At 45.6% G+C, this 8,934-nt stretch overlaps 1 long non-coding RNA gene across 1 annotated transcript; it reads left to right on the top strand.

Annotated features, from left to right (window-relative positions):
- Positions 1–214: 214 nt before the first annotated feature.
- Positions 215–8,230, top strand: LOC116990945. The gene is made up of 3 exons (XR_004416666.1): positions 215–227; positions 2,026–2,028; positions 8,159–8,230. It is a non-coding gene; the product is annotated as an uncharacterized LOC116990945 (long non-coding RNA).
- Positions 8,231–8,934: the final 704 nt, after the last annotated feature.

The following is an 8,934-nucleotide window of genomic DNA, read 5'->3' as shown; positions in this document are numbered from 1 at the left end:
TGCCTTCTTGTCACCTTTCCCTCAGCCAAAGGGGTGGCACAGCGGTAGAGATGCTGCCTCACAGCGGCAGAGGCCCGGGTTCGATCTTGACTACGGGTGCTGTCTCTACGGAGTTTGCACGTTCGCCCCGTGACCCGCGTGGAGTTTCTCCGGGTGCTCCGGTTTCATCCCACACTTCTAAAACGCGTCAGTTAATCGGCTTTGGGAAGTTGCAAAAATTGTCCCTAGTGTGTGTAGATCAATGATCGATGGTCAGCATGGATTCAGTGGGCCGAAGGGCCTGTTTCTGCGCTGTACCTCTGAAGTCTTAATTCTAAAGCCCAAATTCAACATGACATGTCAAGTTGAAGCTCAGGCTCAGGAGACAGTTTTCATCCAGCTGTTCTCAGACAAAGGAATCATCCTACCGCAACCAGTGAGCAGTGCTGGACAACTATCTACCTCAGTAGTGTGTTGGGTAGTGTTAGTGTGCGGGGATCACTGGTCGGCGTGGACTCGGTGGGCCGAAGGGGTCTGTTTCCCCGCTGTATCTCTAAACTAAACTAAAAGCTGAGCAACAAAGCCCAACTCTGCATTCACCAAGGCACACGGTGTCACACCTTGCTCCACTCAAAGATTACAAATGTACTAAACAACTGGTCCAGAACGCAGCCGCCCGACTCATCACCCACACCAAATCCTGGCATCACATCACTCCAGTCCTCAAACAACTTCACTGGCTTCCCATCTCCCACCGGATCACCTACAAAATCCTGGTCCTCACCTACAAAGCCCTCCATCATCTGCCCCCCCCCCCCCCCCCATATCTCACTGACCTCCTCTCCCCCTACCAACCCTCACGGTCCCTCAGATCCACATCAGCCGGTCTCCTCTCCATCCACAAGTCCAACCTCCGCAGTTTTGGGGACAGAGCCTTCTCCAGGGCAGCTCCCAGGCTCTGGAACTCCCTCCCCCAACTGATCCGCAATTCCGTGTCCCTCACCATCTTCCAGTCCCGCCTCAAGACCCATCTCTTCACCTCTGCCTATCCTTAGCCCCACGTCCCCCTCCCTTTTCATCTGTGCTTGAATTGCCTCATATTGTGTTTTGAATTGAATTCTGTCTTTAATTTGTGTACTAGTCATGTCTCTACTATTTATTTCATTCCCCTTACATGTTTTTCCTCTACCTGCTAAATTTTTGTAAGGTGTCTTGAGACTCTTGAAAGGCGCCCATAAATAAAATTTATTATTATTATTATTATTAAACATTATTCCCTTATCACAGATCTAAACGTTATTCCCTTATCATGTATCTAATCGTTAATCCCTTATCGTGTATCTGTACACTGTAAATGGATCGATTGTAATCATGCATAGTCTTTGTGCTGACTGGTTAGCACGCCTCAAAAGCTTTTCACTGTACCTCGGTGCACGTGACAATAAACTAAACTGAACTGAATAGGACGGGACTGCAGGTGGTGGTTTAAACCCAAAATAGGCATAAAACGGTGGAGTCACTCAGCGGGACAGGCAGCATCTCAGGAGAGAAGGAATGGGTGACAATAGACAATAGGTGCAGGAGTAGGCTATTCAGCCCTTCGAGCCAGCACCGCCATTCAATGTGATCATGGCTGATCATCCCCAATCAGTGCCCCGTTCCTGCTTCTCCCCATATCCCCTGACTCCGCTATTTTTAAGAGCACTATCTAGCTCCCTCTTGAAAGCATCCAGAGAACCGGCCTCCACCGCCCTCTGAGGCAGAGAATTCCACAGGTGACGTTCGGGTCAAGACTCTTCTTCAGACTGGACTTGCACAAGGCCGTAAATAAGTTTCCTTCACCATTTCTATAGATAGCCTGTGCCTGTCCCACAGACTCACTGCAGTAATATCTCTACAGATTAGTTCTGAATTGACACCCTGTGGTTCAATTTCATCTTGTCATATTGTTAAAAGCACCCCCTCCAGTCAGAAATCAATTCCCCCTTTGCCTTGTGATTGCCTCTGCAAATCTTCAGAGTGGAATCACATTCCGTCTTCCGGCAGGCAGTTCAGAATGGGATTGGGTGCTTACGTACTAAGCTTCTGCGGGGTGCAGAGCCAGGCTGGGTCCTGCCCTAATAGCTTTAGTTAAACGTCACCCGCAGGAAATTAATTTTCAAAGCAGATCCCACTTCTGAGCACCAAACGTGAAGGTATAACTAGAGGCAAAGGCACGACTCGTCCTTGGAGAGCAAACTTTAATCTCGATTCAGACACATACCTCAACTCCGCTGCAAGTCTGTCATAGAGTGATACAGTGTGAAAACTGGCCCTTCGGCCCAACTTGCCCACACCAGCCAACATGTCCCAGCTTAAAGATAGCGGAGTCAGGGGATATGGGGAGAAGGCAGGAACGGGGTACTGATTGGGGATGATTAGCAATGATCACATTGAATGGCAGTGCTGGCTCGAAGGGCCGAATGGCCTACTCCTGCACCTATTGTCTATTATCTACACTAGTCCCACCTGCCTGCGTTTGGCCCATATCCCTCTCGACCTGTCCTATCCATATACCTGTCTAAATGTTTCTTGAAGGGAAGCCTCAACCTCCTCTGGCAGCTCGTTACATACACCCACCTCCCTTTCTGTGAAAAAGTTACCCCTCAGATTCCTATTAAATCTTTTCCCCTTCACCTTAAACGTATGTCCTCTGGTCCTCTATTCGCTTACTCTGGGCAAGAGGCTCTGTGCATCGACCAGATCTATTCCTCTCATGATTTTATACACCTCTATAAGATCACCCCTCATTCTCCTGCGCTCCAAGGAATAGAGTTCCAGTCTGCTCAACCTTTCCCTACAGCTCAGACCCTCGAGTCCTGGCAACAGCCTCGTAAACCTGCTCTGTACCGTTTCCAGATTGTGGGCTGAATATAACCAGGCTGAAGCTTAAATGTATATCAATACTTTTTCTGACAATGAAAGACCGTCTCATTCAGTTTCAGTTCAGTTTCGGTTTTAATTTTACTTTTAGTTTGTTGTCACATGTACCGAGGTACAGTGAAAAGCTTTTGTTGTGCGCTGACCAGTCAGTGGAAGGACAATGTATAGGAAGGAATTGCAGCATCCGAAGATAGACACAAAAAGCTGGAGTAACTCAGCATCTCTGTTGAGAAGGAATGTGTGACGATTTGGGTCGAGACCCTTCTTCAGATGGACGATACATGATTACAGTCGAGCCATTCACAGCGTACATATACATGATAAGGGAATGTAGACGCAAAATGCTGGAGTATCTCAGCCGGTGAGGCAGCATGCCTGGAGAGAAGGAATGGGTGGCGTTTTGGGTTAATAATAATAATAATAATAATGGATGGGATTTATATAGCGCCTTTCTAATACTCAAGGCGCTTTACATCGCATTATTCATTCACTCCTCAGTCACACTCGGTGGTGGTAAACTACTTCTGTAGCCACAGCTGCCCTGGGGCAGACTGATGGAAGCGTGGCTGCCAATCTGCTCCTACGGCCCCTCCGACCACCACCAATCACTCACACACATTCACACACAGGCAAAGGTGGGTGAAGTGTCTTGCCCAAGGACACAACGACAGTATGCACTCCAAGCGGGATTCGAACCGGCTACCTTCCGGTTGCCAGCCGAACACTTAGCCCATTGCACCATCTGTCTTCCCTAAGACCCTTCTTCTAATTACAGACTGTACCCTTTAACCATAATGGGTAGTTTTGTTTCGTTTAGTTTAGAGGTACAGTCGGGCCACTGCCTTACAGCACTTGCAGCACCGGAGACCCGGGTTCGATCCTGACAACGGCTTCTGTCTGTACGGAGTTTGTACGTTCTCCCCGTGACCTGCGTGGATTTTCTCCGAGATCATCGGTTTCCTCCCACACTCCAAAGACGTACAGGTTTGTAGGTTAATTGGCTTGGTGTAAATGTAAATTGTCCCTAGTGTGTGTTGGATAGTGTTAATGTGCGGCGATCATTGTTCGGTGCAGACTCGGTGGGCCTGTTTCCGCACTGTATCTCGAAACTAAACTAAACTGAACACATAAGTGATATAAATATGTTCAGTAAGATTCTTGATTAGTACGGGTGTCAGGGGTTATGGGGAGAGCGGGAGAATGGGGTTAGGAGGGAGAGATAGATCAGCCACGATTCTTAAGGGGTTGGACAGGCTAGATGCAGGAAGATTATTCCCGATGTTGGGGAAGTCCAGGACAAGGGGTCACAGCTTAAGGATAGAGGGGAAATCCTTTAGGACCGATATGAGAAAAACATTTTTCACACAGAGAGTGGTGAATCTCTGGAATTCTCTGCCACAGAAGGTAGTTGAGGCCAGTTCATTGGCTATATTTAAGAGGGAGTTAGATGTGGCCCTTGTGGCTAAAGGGATCAGGGGGTATGGAGAGAAGGCAGGTACAGGATACTGAGTTGGATGATCAGCCATGATCATATTGAATGGCGGTGCAGGCTCGAAGGGCCGAATGGCCTACTCCTGCACCTATTTTCTATGTTTCTATTTTCTATGATTGAATTGCGGAATAGACTTGAAGGGCCGAATGGCCTAATTCTGCTCCTATCACGTGATTAGGAGCAGAGGCTGGAGAAGTCAAGACGAATAGCTGTAAACCCTACAAAGAAAAGTCACACCAGTAGTAAACTTCTTCCCGGCAGGGAGAGAAAAAAAAAATGATTCGGAGTTTAAAACAAACTAGAATTGCTCTGAATGATAACACTTAGTCCGACAGGAACATTGGTATCTTCATGCAGCAGGTTAAGACTGTCTTGCCTGCAATTTATCTGATCTTTAAAGTGGATATCGAATTGATTGCTGGAATACAAGCAATCCAGTTATTGGACATGAGGGAAAACAGGCTTTGACTTTTGATCATTCCCCTCAGCAATATCTGTCCGAGATTCCGGAGAGCAGTAGGTTTTATGGACAAATCGAACAAGTTCATGACAAGAAAGTAATAGTCATTTTAATCCCAAGATTAATTTGACTCGCCTAGATACATGTAAGGCGGCACAGTGGCGCAGCGGTAGAGTTGCTGCCTCACAGCGCCAGAGACCCGGGTTACATCCTGACTACGGGCGCTGTCTGTACGGAGTTTGTACGTTCTCCCCGTGACCCGCGTGGGTTTTTCTCCGGGTGCTCCGGTTTCCTCCCACACTCCAAAAGACGTACAGGTTTGTGGGTTAATTGGCCTGGTATCAATGTAATATTGTCCCCAGTGTGTGTAGGATTGTGTTGGTGTGCCCTCAAAATCTTATTAAATCGTTCCCCCTTCACCTCTGTCCTCTGGTTCCCGATTCCCCTCCTCTGGGCAAGAGACTCTGTGCTTCTACCCAATGCTTTTATACACATCTATAAGATCACTCCTCATCCTCCTGCGCTCCAAGGAATAGGAGTCCCACCTGCCTGCGTTTGGCTCATATCTCTCTAAACCTGTCCTATCCATGCACCTGCCTAATTGCTTCTTAAACGTTGCGATATTCCCTGTTTTTGAATTATAAATGAAGAAACGCCAGCCAGAAACTCTGATAAAACATAGCAGAACAAATTCACGAGCAATCCAAACAATCGTCTATAATAACAAACTGGTTATAAGCGTTTTAATAATGTGGAAAGCTTCAAGTGATCTCCACACGCTATATAGAACGCTGAAGTACAATTGAGAATTATACACACACATTGTAAAATGTCTCTATTGGCTTGACTTTAATAAAAATCTTTCTATTTATTAAACATTATGTGCTGAAAATGACTCACAAGGCAATTCAGATAAGTAGGAAATAAATAAAGTTTTGAAAATGTTTGCTTAAGTGTTGTTTGCTAGTGTTTGTCTGGACTTTTTGTAAAGCTGGCCTATTATCCAGAGGTTCCTGGATCCTTAATTAGCAACACCCGACGGTTTCATTTCCTTACGATTTTTGTGTGTCTTAATTAGTGCTAATTATTCCTAATTAGAAGAAGCCATTTACATTGGGTCCCAGCAGTTTGTTTTTCCACATCTGCCTGCAGTTTGGTTTAAAGGCTAGAACAAGATAACTCGACTTGCAAATCGCTTCTGATCAAAAGAAAAACAAGGAAGGAACTTGTTCAAAGATGCAGACTTTGATGAATAATCACAATGGGTAAATGCGGTGTGATCCTCAAGTCAGTTTACAGAATATTGCAGCAAGGAACTGCAGATGCCGGTTTACACCAAAGGTTGACACAAAATGCTGGAGTAACTCAGCGGGTCAGGCAGCATCTGTGGAGAAAAGGAATAGGTGACATTTCGGGTCATAAAGTCATAGAGTGATACAGTGTGGAAACAGGCTCTTCGGCCCAACTTGCCCACACCGGCCAACATGTCCCAGCTACACTAGTCCCACCTGCCTGCGTTTGGTCTATATTCCTCCAAACCTGTCCTATCCATGTACCTGTCTAACTGTTTCTTAAACGTTGTGATACTCAGCCTCAACTACCTCCTCTGGCAGCTCGTTCCATACACCCACCACCCTTTGTGTGAAAAGGTTACCCTTCAGATTCCTATTAAATCTTTTCCCCTTCACCTTGAACCTGTGTCGTCTGGTTCTCGATTCCCCTACCCTGGGTAAAAGACTGTGTCTACCCGATCTATTCCTCTCATGATTTTATACACCTCTATAAGATCACCCCTCATCCTCCTGAGCTCCAAGGAATAGAGACCCAGCCTGCTCAACCTCTCCCTAGAGCTCAGACCCTCTAGTCCTGGCAACATCCTCGTAAATTAAGCTACATCCTAGTAAGGGTCGAGACCCTTCTTCACACCAATGGTATTTCCATTAAAGATGGACACAAAATGCTGGAACTCAGCGGGTCAGGCAGCACCTCTGGTGAAAATGAAAAAAGTGGAGACCCTTCTTCAGACTGCGAGTCAGGGAGAGGGGAAACGAGATATGGGAAGGTGGAGAACTAAGCAAAGGCTGCATCGATGACTCGGGAAGGGTGGAGCCCGCAGTGGTTTTCTCCGGATGATCCGGTTTCCTCTCAAACTCCAAAGACGTACAGGTTTGTAGCTGAATTGGCTTCAGTAAAATTGTAGAATTGTGCCTTGTGTATGTTTAGGTTAGTGTTAGCGTACGGGATGGCCGCTGCTCCGAGCGCACTCCGGGAGGGGGGCTATTTCTGTGCTGTATCTCTAAACTAAACTTCCTAAAAAGTAATTGGGATCATCTATAATGTGAAAGCAAACTTGTTTAGCAAATGCAGGAAGTAAATGGGCAGCAAGAGGAAATAAATGCTGCCATCAACTGTAGGTTTAATCCAGTTACATCTCATGCTGACATGGAAATAGATCACTCCTTTCTTCACTAACACCTGGATTAAATCCTGGAGTTTCCTTATCTAAAGCAATTTAAAGTGGGAATCATAGGCAGACTTTAAGATTGGACTCTGCTTCTTATCTGGGATAAGGAATATTTCTTGTTGTGGGGCAAATTACCTAATCCAGTTGGCAGAGCAGATTTAGAAGCATAGAAACAGAGAAAAATATGTGGCAGCCATTCGGCCCTTCGAGCCAGCACCACCATTCAATATGATCATGGCCGATCGTCCAAAATCAGTATCCCGTTCCTGCTTTTTCCCATATCCCTTGATGCCTGACCACGGGGGGAAATGGAGGAGGACTGGCCAAATTTTATGCCTTCCACCACAGTGATGAATGCTGTGGTGGATGTTATGTGTTACATTTTTATTGTGTATTGTGTGTTCTTTTTCATTGTACCGCTGCTGGCAAATTCATTTCACTTGCACTTTATGTGCAAGTGACGAATAAAACTGATATTGATTGATATTGATCCTTTAGCCCGAAGAGCTAAAGCTAATTTGGAATTTAAGCTTAGAAGGAAGAAAATCTCTAATATTAAACATCGGGAGAATATTGATTTTGGTTTGGAGTTAACTCCCACCATTCAGTCCTGTAGTATTGAAGAGGATCCATTTGTTTTAACTTTCAGATCATAAGATTATAAGTGATAGGAGCTGAATTAGGCCATTTGGCCCATCAAGTCTACTCCGCCATTCAATCATGGCTGATCTATTTTTTTCCCCTACCCCATTCTCCTGCCTTCTCCCCATAATCACTCACACCCGTACTGATCAAGAATCTATGGTAAAATCTTTGGTAAAAAATTCTAAATCGTTCCCAGTGCGTAGGTTAGTGTACTAGGATCGCTGGTCGGCGCGGACGCGGTGGGCCGAAGGGCCTGTTTCCTCACTGTATAACTGGACTAAAGGAGACTTGGACAGGTGACGTTTCAGTTCGAGACCCTTCTTCAGACTGATTAAAGGGGTGGGAGAAAAGAAAGCTAGAATTGTAACTACCTCAGAATTGTTTCCAAACTTCCCAATGTGTTCCACACAGTCACTGTCTCACAGACAGAAATGACTTGTCGCTTCCTAACCTGCTGAGAACAACTATATTACAACATCCATATATTATAGTACCCCCGAGGCACTGATAGTAAATATGTGCAGAATGGAAATAAATGTTTACAATTTACTTGATGTCAGAAGGCAATACAGGGGAGCCAATTACACACAGTCATATCGTAAAGATCACAAATAAACTTGAACTTAATGAGACTACGTCCTGTTATCTAGTATCCCTGTGGAGTTCTGATGGGCATTCGCTGACCCGATGCATTCATTTTCTTCCTTTCTTTAGAGTGGTCGAGTTGCCATTATTCAAAGTTCGTTCTGTGGTAATACACAGTAAAAATAATTCATGTGCGCGTACCGACTAGCACTTCTGTTTCAGGCTTACGTTAATGTAGAAACATAGAAGCATGGAAAAATCGGTGCAGGAGTAGGCCATTCGGCCCTTCGCCTCAGCACCGCCATTCAATATGATCATGGCTGAATCAGTACCCTGTTCCTGCTTTTTCCCCCAGGAACCGGGTACTGATTTTAGAAACATAGAAAC

The sequence above is a fragment of the Amblyraja radiata genome, chromosome 32 (genome assembly GCF_010909765.2).
Source record: "Amblyraja radiata isolate CabotCenter1 chromosome 32, sAmbRad1.1.pri, whole genome shotgun sequence".
NCBI lineage: Eukaryota > Metazoa > Chordata > Chondrichthyes > Rajiformes > Rajidae > Amblyraja > Amblyraja radiata.
Note: the sequence above shows the minus strand (reverse complement) of the source record. Positions and strands in the feature narration are given on the sequence as shown.